Source organism: Fukomys damarensis, unplaced genomic scaffold, assembly GCF_012274545.1.
Source record: "Fukomys damarensis isolate Sample0158 unplaced genomic scaffold, DMR_v1.0_HiC HiC_scaffold_27, whole genome shotgun sequence".
Taxonomy (NCBI): domain Eukaryota; kingdom Metazoa; phylum Chordata; class Mammalia; order Rodentia; family Bathyergidae; genus Fukomys; species Fukomys damarensis.
In genome coordinates, this window is record NW_022900939.1 from 27,637,932 (window position 1) to 27,649,669 (window position 11,738).

Genomic DNA, 11,738 nt, shown 5'->3' on the forward strand with positions numbered 1-11,738 from the left:
GATTCACAGCTGAATTTTATAAAACATTTAGAGAAGAACTACTTCAAACTTTTCAATGAAATTGAAAGGGAAGCTATACTTCCAAATTCACTCCTGGAAGCAAAAATCACTTTGATTCCCAAACCATGGAAAGATGCAAGTGAAAAAGAGAACTACAGGCCAATTTTCTTAATGAATATAGATGCAAAAATCCTTAATAAGATACTAGCAAACAGAATACAGAGGATCATCAAGAAGATCATATATACTGACCAAGTTGGATTTATTCCAGGGATGCAAGGGTGGTTCAATATACTTAAGTCAATAAACGTAATACATGATATTGACAAAGACAAGGACAAAAACCATATGATCCTCCCAATAGATGCAGAATAAGCATTTGACAAAATTCAACACCCATTCATGATTAAAAACCCTGCAAAAAATTGGAATAGATGTATATATCTCAACTTAATAAAGGCTATCTATGAAAAACCAACACCCAACATCATATTAAATGCCCAAAAACTGAAAACCTTCACGTTAAAATCAGGAACAAGACAAAGATGTCCACTATCACCACTCCTCTTCAATATAGTTCTGGAAACATTAGCCACAGCAATTAGACAAGAGAAAAAAGTTAAAGCAATAAAGATAGGAAAGGAAGAAGTTAAACTGTCATTATTTGTTGATGATATGATACTCTATATTGAAGACCCAAAATACTCCACCAAAAGACTTCTAGACTTAATTGACAGATTCAGCAGTAGTAGCTGGATACAAGGTGAACACCCAAAAATCAACAGCCTTCTTGTACACAAATAATAGACTCACTGAGAGAGAAATTAGGGAAACAATTCCCTTCACAATAGTCATCCAAAAAAAAAAAAAGAAATATCTAGGAATCAATCTAACAAAAGAAGCAAAAGATCTTTACACTGAAAACTATAGCACTCTGAAAAAAGAAATTGAAGAGGATATTTAAAAAAATGGAAAGATATCCCCTGCTCCTGGGTAGGAAGAATCAACATGGTGAAAATGGCCATACTACCAAAACTGCTATACAGTTTCAGTTCAATGCCAATTGAAATTCCACCACTATATTTCACAGAGCTAGAAAAAAGAATCCAAAAATTCATTTGGAACCATAAGAGACCTAGAATAGCAAAAGCCATCCTAGACAACAGACACATGGTAGTGGGTATAACAATTCCCAATTTGAAACTATACTACAATGCCACTGTGGTAAAAACAGCATGGTACTGGCAAATAAACAGACCTGAGAATCAGTAGAACAGATTGGAAGACACAAAAACAACTCCAGATATACTCAGCTACCTCATCTTTGACAAAGGAGTTGACCATCCTCAGTGGAGGAAAGATAGCCTCTTCAATAAATGGTGTTGGAAAAATTGGATTTCAACCTGTCAAAGATTAAAACTGGACCCCTATATTTCACCATGCACTAAATTAAAATCCAAGTGGATTAAAGATCTAAATATTAAAACAGAAACACTAAACTTGCTGGAAGGTAAGTTAGGCAGAACTCTGGAAGACACTGACATAAGAAAAGACTTTACCAACAAATCCTCAGTAGCATGGGAACTAGGACAAAAAATCAACAACTGGGATCTCATCTTACTAAAAAGCTTCTGTACTGCAAAAGAAACCATCAGAAGAACTAAGAGAAAACCTACAATGTGGGAAAAAAATTTTACCAGCTTCTCCTCAGACAAAGGACTATTAGCTAGAATATATAAAAAGCTCAAAACAATCAGCTCCCCAAATATAAAGACCCAATTCAAAAATGGGCATCTGAAATGAACAGACATTTATCAAACAAAGAAGTAAAAGCAGCAAGTAAATATATGAAAAAATGTTCCACATCACTGGTCATTAGAGAGATGCAGATGAAAACAACACTGAGATTCCACCTCACCCCACAAAGAATGGCTGCTATCACGAAATCAAACAACAACAAATGTTCACAGGGTTGTGGGGAGAAAGAAACCCTTCTCCAATGTTGGTGGGAATGCAGACTGGTGCAACCACTGTGGAAATCAATATGGAGATACCTCAAAGAGCTTGGACTGGAGGTTCCCTTTGACCCAGCCATCCCTCTACTGGGTATTTTTCCAAAAGAACTAAAAGAATCATATCACAGTGATGTATGCGCACCCATGTTTATAGTGGCACAGTTTGTAATAGCTAAAACTTGGAAACAGCCCATTTGCCCCTCAGTTGGAAATTGGATAAAGAAGATGTGGTTTTTCTATAAAATGGAATATTACTCAGCCATAAAGAATGAGAAAATAGATTCATTCATAGGAAAAAGGGTACATATTGAAGATATACTCCTAAGTGAAATAAATGAGTTACACATGTAAATACCAAATAGTTTTTTTGGTGTGAATAAACTGCCATAATACATAAAATCCTCATAAGATTACTGACATTGTGAAATGGGAAGAAAGGGGCTAAAGGTGTAGGAAAATTGGGATGGGTAGGAGGAAGGGTAATAAGGGAAAAGAAAAAAACTTGTGATAATGAAAAGAAGGAAATGAAGTGTTTGCAGATGGGGAAGGGAGGGAGGGGTGAAGGGAGGGCAGGGACAAGGGGAAAAAATGAGACCCAAGAGCTGTCATGTAGAGTTACAAGATCCCAGCAATGAATGTAACTGTACTGTATCCCTAAAATGTTCCAATAAACTCAATTAAAGCTGAAAGAAAAGAAAGAAAAAAGTTAGCCCCTCAAATTTAAAGACCAATAAAAATGGGCCTCTGAAATGAATAGATACTTTCCAGATGGAGAAATATAATTGGACAATAAATATATGAAAAAATGATCACATAATTGGCCATTCAAAAAATGCAAATTGAAACAGCATTAAGATTCCATCTCATACCGGAAAGAATGCCTACATCAAGAAATTAACCTGAAGCCGGGACTGGTGGCACACGCCTGTAATCTCAGCACTCGGGAGGCTGAGGCAGGAGGATCTCTGTGAGTTCAAGTGCAGCCTGGGCTACATAGTGAGTTCCACATCAGTCTCAACTACCTAGTGAGACCCTATGTCAAAAACAAAAAGAAAAAAGAAAAGAAAAGAAATTAATCTGAGACAAGTGCTGGCAAACCTGTGGGGAGAAAGAAACTTTCTTCACTTTTTGTGAGAGTGTAAACTGAATCAACCCATTATGGAAATCAGTATGGAGATTTCTCAGAGAACTAAAAAAAAAAAAAAAAAATAGAAATTCTATTTGACCCATCTATCCTTCTTTTAGGTATTTTCCTCAAAGAGTTAAAACTATCATACCATAGTTATGTATGTATACCCGTGTTTATAGTAGCACAATTCATAATAGCTGAATCTTGGAAACAGCCTATATGCCCATCAACGGATGCATGAATAAAGAAAACATGGCATTTATACACAATGTAATTCTGCTCTGCCACAAAGAAAGATGAACTGGAGGCATTTGTAGGAAAATGGATATACCTTGAGACCATAACGTTAAATGAAATAAATCAGACACAGAAGCTTAAACATTGCATGGTTTCACTTATATGAAAGAGTTAATAGGAAAAAAGAGATAGGAAAAGAAATTATTGTATTCTGAATAAGTTTCTGCTGCCAGTTTCTAGGTTTTTTTTTTCCTTTGGTACCAGGAATGAACTTGGGCCCTTGCACTTGCAAGTCAGGTGCCAGAACCACAGAACTAAATCCCCAGCCCCTGCCAGTTTCTAGTTTTACTCTAATATGATATGATAGATCATTTTGCAGGATTTTTATTTCTTTGGATATGTTAAGGCCTTTATTGTTGCTATGACTGTATTCCAATTAGAATAAAAAATGAATTCCCAGGACAGGAAAATTTAGGAAGATAGAATGGCTCAGTGGTTGCCTAGATTTAAGGTGGAGAGATTGGGAGGTGATAGCTAGTGGGTAGAGTGTTTTATTTGGGAATAACAAAAATGATCTAAATTTGATTGTTGGCATGGCTGCACAACTCAATGTGCTAAAATCTACTGGATCTTACAGTTTAAGTTTGTAAATTGTGTGGCATGCAAATTTTAGTTTAATAAAGTTTAGTTTTCCTTGAAAACAATAGGTAAGATATATAAATGAATCAACAATATCAACCATTAAGTTCTAATTGACATTTATAGAGCTTTCTACCAATCAACAGCAGAATACACATTCAAGAACCACAGAAGATAGATAGATAGATAGATAGATAGATAGATAGATAGATAGATAGATGATAGATAGAGACCATATCCTGACCTGTACCCTTCAACAAAGTTAAAATAATTAAAATAAGTAAGGTATATCCCCTGACCATTCCAAGGTTAAACTAGAAGAAACAATAGAAAGATAACTGGAAAATTATCTTTCAGGGATACTTTCAGCTATGTGTTTGGAGAAACAACTAAAATCTAAATAACACACTTCCAAACTTACAAGAAGAGATCTCTAGGCCAAGATGGTTTTATGGAGACTTTAAAAAAATTAAGTTTATTGGTACATTTTAGGTATACAATACAGTTACATTCATCAGTGGGATCTTGCACTTTTACATGACTGATCTTGGTTCTTATCTTTTCCCAATTCCCCATTCTCCACATTTTCTGCATTTGTTGAGATGATCATATGGTTTTCATCCTTGACTCTGTTAATGTAGTGTATTACATTTATTGATTTATATATGTTGAACCATCCTTGCATTCCCTGGGATAAATTCAACTTGGGCAGGGTGTATTATCTTCTTAATGACACTCTGTAAACTGTCTGCCAGTATCTTCTTGAGGATATTTGCATTTATGTTCATTAGGGAGATTGGTCTGTAGTTCTCTTTTTTGGTTGAGTCTTTCCTCAGTTTTGGAATCAAGGTAACACTTGCTTCCTGGAATTAATTTGGAAGTATTGCTTCCCTTTTAATTTCATTGATGAGTTTAAAGAGTAGTGGCAATAGTTCTTCTCTAAACATCTAGAATTCATCAGTGAAGCCATCAGAACCCGGGCTTTTCTTTCTTAGCAAATTTTTAGTTGTGCTTTCAATTTCATTGGTTGTATTTGGACTGTTTAGAATTTTCATATCTTCTTCATTTAACTTTGATAATTCATATGTATCTGGTTCTGTCCATTTCTTCTCTGTTTTGCATTTGAATAGAGTACAGGTTCTCAAAGTAGGTATTGATGATTCTCTGGATTTCTGTTGAATTTTTTGTGACTTCACCTTTTTCATTCCTAATTGAATGGATTTGAGACTTTTCTTTCCTTTTTTTTTTGATTTGGTTAGCTAAGGGTTTATCAATTTTATTTATTCATGTGGAAAGCCAACTCTTTGATTTGTTGATTTTTTTGTATCATTCACTTAGTCTCCATCACACTGATTTCTGCTCTGATCTTTATAATTTCCTCTCTTGTTCAAGCTTTGGGTTTTGGTTGCTCTTCTTTTTCTAGAAGCTTGAGGTTCATCTTTAATTTGTTTATTTGAGCTCGCTGTGTTTTCTTAGTATGGGCATTCACTGCTATGAATTTTCCTCATAGAACTGCTTTCATTGTCCCATATATATTTCTGTATATTGCATTGACATTACAATTTAATTGTAGAAATTGCCTAATTTATTCTTGAATTTCCTGTGTAACCTGTTGATTATTCAGTAGAGTGTTATTCAATTTCCATATGTTTGTGGAATTCTTGCGGTTTCTTATGATCAATAGCATAAGTGCAATTTAATTGCACTATGATCTGATAATATACATGGATTAAGTTCAATTCCTTTGCATTTACTTAAACATGTCCTATGAGCAAGCATCTGATCTACACTTAATCTTAGCCAAAAGGCTGAGAAGCGATAAGCATGTGGTCTGATTTGGAGAATGACCCATGTGCACCCCAAAAGAATGTATATTCTAATTGTGTGTGTGGGAACACTCTGTAGACAACTACTAAGTATTTATTCAAAAGCTTGGTTCATTTCTAATTTTTGTTGTGATTTTTTTTGGTCTAGATGATCTCTCTGCTTGTGATAATTGGGTACTGAGGTCCCTCACTACAATTGCATTAGTGTTTATTTGGTTTTTCTTTTTTAATATATTTTATCGGTACATTTTAGGTATACAATAGAGTTACATTCATTGTTGGGATCTTGTTCCTTTACATGTTGTATCTTGGTTCTCATTTTTCCCCATTCTCCTAGCCTCCCTTCACCCCCCCTACTCTTCCCTATTTACAAATACTTTGTTTCCACTTTTTTCCTTTTATCTATTTTTTTTCTTTTCGCTTCTTCTCTTTTCCCACCCCTCCCATTTCCCCAACACCTTTAGACCATTTCTTCCTATTGCACAATACCAATTATACATTTTGATCCTTATTTACACTTTTAGTTTTTCAGACCAGGGAAACTATGTGGTAGTTACACGTATATGTCCTATTAATTTCACTTAAGAGTATGACCTCAATGTGCATCCACTTAGCTATAAATGTTTCTAGTTTCTCTCTCTTTATGGCTGACTAGTACTCCATTTTATTTATATTTTTTAAAAACACAGCTTCTTTATCCAGTCTCCAGTTGATGGGCATTTGGGCTGTTTCCAAATTTTAGCTATTAAAAACTGTGCCGCTATAAATATGGTGAGCATATATCACTGTGGTATGATTCTTTTAATTCTTTTGGGAAGATACCAGCAAGGGAATAGCTGGGCCAAATGGGACTTCTAACCCTCATTGTTTGAGGTATTCCATATTGATTTCAAAGTGATAGCACCAGTCTGTACTCCCAGCAGCAATGAAGAAGGGTTTCTTGCTCTTCACATCTCTGCCAGCATTTGTTATTGGTAGATTTTATTTTCATTGAGTTTATTGGTACTTTTTTTTCTTTTTATTGAGTTTATTGGTACATTCTAGGTATACAGTACAGTTACATTCATTACTGGGATCTTGTACCTTTACATGACAGGTCTTGGTTCTCATTTTTTCCCCTTGTCCATGCCCTCCCTTCACTCCTCCTCTGCTACCCATTTACAAACACTTCATTTTCATTTTCTCATCTTTTTTCCTTTTCCCTTATCCCCTTTCCCCTACCCTTTCCACTTTCTCTACACCTTTAGCCCTTTTCTTCCTACTTCACGTTGTTAATTATCCCATTAGGATCTTGAGTACTATTATAGTTTTTCACAGCAGAGAAACTATTCAGCATTTACACATGTGACTTATTTATTTTACTTAGGAGTATATCCTCAAAATGTATCCATTTTCGTATGAGTGACTCTAATTTATCATTCTTTGTGGCTGAGTAGTATTCCATTTTATAGAAAAACCACATCTTCTTTATCCAGTTTCCAACTGATGGACAAATGGGCTCTTTCCATGTTTTAGCTATTACAAACTTTGCTGCTATAAACATAGGGGTGCATACATCACTGTGATATGATTCTTTTCTGGGAAAGATACCCAGCAGAGGGATGCCTGGATCAAATGGAATCTCCAGTCCCAGTTCTTGGTACTTTTTAAGGATACAGTACAGTTACATTTATTATTGGGACCTTTTACCTTTACATGACAGATCTTGGTTCTCATTCTTTCCTCATACCCCTGCCCTCCCTTCATCCCCTCTCCGTATTTACAAAGACTTTTTTCCATTTGTTTAATTTTCTCATATTTTTTCTACAAAGACACTATGATAAAAAGCTTCTGCATTAGTTGATTTTTTTAGCAGCCAGTCTTTCTGGGGTGAGGTGGAATGTCAGTGTTGTTTTCATTTGCTTCTCTCAAATGACCAGTGATGTTCAATATTTTTTTACATATTTATTGGCTGCTTTTACTTCCTTGTCTGAGAAATATCTGTTCATTTCAGATGCCCATTTTTGAATTGGGTCTTTGTATTGGAGGGGGCTGATTTTTTTGAGTTCTTTATATATTCTGGATAGCAGTTCTTTGTCTGAGGAGCAGCTGGTAAAATTTTTTCCCACATTGTAGATTGTCTCTTAGCTCTGTTAGTTTCTCTTACAGTGCAGAAGCTTTTTAAAAAGAGGAGATCCCAGTTGTTGATTCTTTGTGCTAGTTCCCATGCTACTGAGGATTTGTTCATAAACTCTTTTCCTATGACAATGTCTTCAAGAGTTCTACCTGGCTTATCTTCCAACAAGTTTAGTGTTTCTGTTTTAATTTAGATCTTTAATCCACTTGGATTTTATTTTAGTGCATGGTGAAAGATAGGGGTATAGTTTTAACCTTTGGCAAGTTGAAATCTAGTTTTTCCAACACCTTTTATTTTTAATTAATTTTATTGACATAATTAATGTATACAATACAATGACATTCATTTTTGGAAATTTATACCTTTACATAATCAGTCTTGGTTCTTATTTTTTCCACATTTCCCTGCCCTCCCTTCAACACCTCCTCCCTCCCTATCTACAAAGTAATTGTTTCCATTATTTTTCATTTTCTCGTATTAATTCAATTCTCTTATTTCCTTCCCCCTACCCCTCCTATTTCCCCTTCCCCTTTGTCCCTCCTCTTCCTATTTCACATTATCTATTATATCTATTTACACTTTCAGTTTCTCACACTAGAGAAACTATTTGATATTTACACATGTGTGTCTTATTTATATCATTTAAGAGTCACCTCCATGTGCATCTATTTAGCTATAAATGTCTCTAATTTCTCATATTTTATAGCTGAGTAGTATTCCATTTTAATAAAAAACTCATTTTCTTCTTCCAGTTCTCTGTTGATGGGCAAATGGGCTGTTTCCAAGTTTTAGCTATTACAAATTGTGCTGCCATGAACATGGATGCACATATATCATGTCATATTATTGTTTTAATTCTTTAGGGAAGATACCCACCAGGAGAATAGCTGAGTTAAATGGGACTTCCTATCCTAGTTGTTTGAGGTATCTTCATACTGATTTCTACTGTTGTTGCACCAGTCTACATTCATACCAGCAGTGGAGCAGGGTTCCTCTTGGTCAACAGCCCCACCAGCATTTGTTATGGGTTGATTTCATGATAACAACCTTTCTAGGGTGAAGTGGAGTCTCAGCATTGTTTTCACTTGCATTTCTTGAAACACCAGTGTTGTTGAACATTTTGACATATATTTATTTGTTTTTTCTACTTCTTTGAGAAATGTCTGTTCATTTCAGTTGCCCATTTTTGGATTGGAAAGACTGATTTTTAAAAATTATTTATATATTCTACGTAGTAGACTTTTGTCTGAGGAACAGCTGGTAAAATATTTTCCCACATTGTGTGTTGTCTCTTCACACTGTTGGTAATTTCTCTTGCTGTGTCGAAGCTTTTTAATAAGAAGACACTCCACTTGTTGATTGATTGTGCTAGTTCACTGGCCACTGAGGTTTTATTCATAAAATCTTTTCCTACACCAATGTCTTCAAGAGTTTTACCTAACCTCTCTTCTAGCTGGTTTAGTGCTTCTGTTTTAATATTTAGATCTTTAATCTATTTTGATTTTATCTTAGTGCATGGTGAGAGATATATGTCTAGTTTTAATCTTTGGCAAGTTGAAACCCAGTTTTTCTAGCACCATTTATTTATTTATGTATTTATTTATTTATTTTAACTTTTTCTCATTGAGTTTATTGGTACATTTTTAGGTATACAGTATGTTACATTCATTATTGGGAATTTGTACCTTGACATGACAGGTCTTGGTTCTCATTTTTTCCACTTATCTCTGCCCTCCTTTCACCCGCTTCTCTCCTCCCCATTTACAAACACTTTATTTCCATTTTTTCATTTTCTCATATTTTTTTCTTTTCCCTTATTACCTTTCCCCTATCCTTTCCACTTTCCCTACACCTTTAGCCCTTTTCTTCCTATTTCACATTGTGAATTATCTCATTAGGGTCTTATGTACTATTATAGTTTTTCACACCAGAGAAACTATTCAGTATTCCAGCAACATTTATTAAAGAGGCTATCCTTCCTTTAGAGATAGTGTTTACTCCTTTGTTAAAGATGAGATAGCTAAGTGTGTCTAACGTTGTTTCTGCATCTTTTAATCTGTTCCAGTGGTCCTCAAGTCTGTTTCTTTGCCAGTACCATGCTGTTTTGTTTGTTTGTTTTTTGTTTTGTTTTGTTTTGTTTTTATACCAGGGATCAAACTCAGGTCCTTGCAGTTGTGAGGCTGTTGCCAGAACCACTGAGCTAAACCCCTGGTCCAGTACCATGCTGTTTTTGTCACAGTAGTTTTATAGTATAGTTTCAAGTTGGGGATTGTGATATCACCTACTTTCTCTTTATTGCCTAAATTTGTTTTTTTGTTCCAAATGAATTTTTGGATTGTTTTCTCAAGGTCCATGAAGTATGCGGATATTTCAATTGGTATTGCTTTGAATCTATATAGTAGTTTTGTAAGTATGGCCATTTTCACTATGTTGATTCTTCCTACCCAGAAGCAAGGGATGTCTTTCCAGTTTCTGATAACCTCTTCAATCCCTTTCTCAGAGTGCTGTTGTTTTCAGATTAGAAGTCTTTGATTTCTTTCATTAGGTTTATTCCTAGCTATTTCAATTTTTTGGATGTTACTGTGAAAGGAATTGTTTGCCCCCTTTCTCTCTCATTGAGTCTGTTATTCTTGTACAGGAAAGATACTGATTTTTGTGTGTTGACTTTATATCTGGCTACTTTACTGAATTTGTTTATTAAGTTTGTAAGACTTTTGGTGGAGTTATTGGGGTCTTCTTTGTATAGTATTATGTCATCTGCAAATAATGTCAGTTTGACTTCTTCATTTCCTGTCTTTATTCCTTTTATTTCTTTCTCTTGTCTAATTGCTATGGGTAATGTTTCTAAAACTATATTGAACAGGTGTGGCAATAGTGGACATCCTTGTCTTGTTTCTGATTTTAGTGTGAAGGATTTTAGTTTTTGACCATTTAGTATGATGGTGTGTTGGTTTTTCATAGATGGCTTTTATCAGATTGAGGTAGAGACCACCTATTCCAATTTTCTATAGGGTTTTTTTCTTATCATGAATGCATGTTGGATTTTGTCAAATGTTTTTTCTGCATCTATTGAGATGATCCTGTGGTTTTTTCCTTGGCTCTATTAATATAGTATATTACATTTATTGGTTTGCATATGTTGAACCATCCCTGCATCCCCGGGATGAATTCTACTTGGTCAGGGTATATGATCTTCTAAATGATCTTCTAGGCATTTTATTTGCCTGTATATTATTAAGGATTTTTGCATCTATGTTTATTAATGAGATTGGCCTATAGTTCCCCTTTTCATTTGGGTCTTTGTCTGATTTTTCAATCAAGGTGATGCTTGTTTCCAGAAATAAATTTGGGAATATTGCTTCTCTTTCAATTTTATTGAAGAGTTTAAACAGGAGTGGCAATAGTTCTTTTAGAGAACATTTAGAGATGTCTTGTAGAATTCAGCAGTGAAGCCATCAGGGCCTGGGCTTTTCTTAGTTGGTAAGTTTTTAATTATATTTTCAATTTTGTTGATTGATATTGGGTTGTTTAGAATTTTTAGGTCTTCTTTGTTCAACTTTGGTAATTAATGCTTAGCTAGGCATCTGTCCATTTATTTTTTATTTTCCATCTTTTTGGCATAAAGGTTCTCTAAGTGGGTATTAATGATCCTCTGAATTTCTGCTGGATACACTGTAATTTCACCCTTTTCATTTCTAATTGCATGGATTTGGGCCTTTTGCCTTTTTTTATAAGGTTGACTAAGAGTTTGTCAATTTTGTTTATTCTTTCAGAGA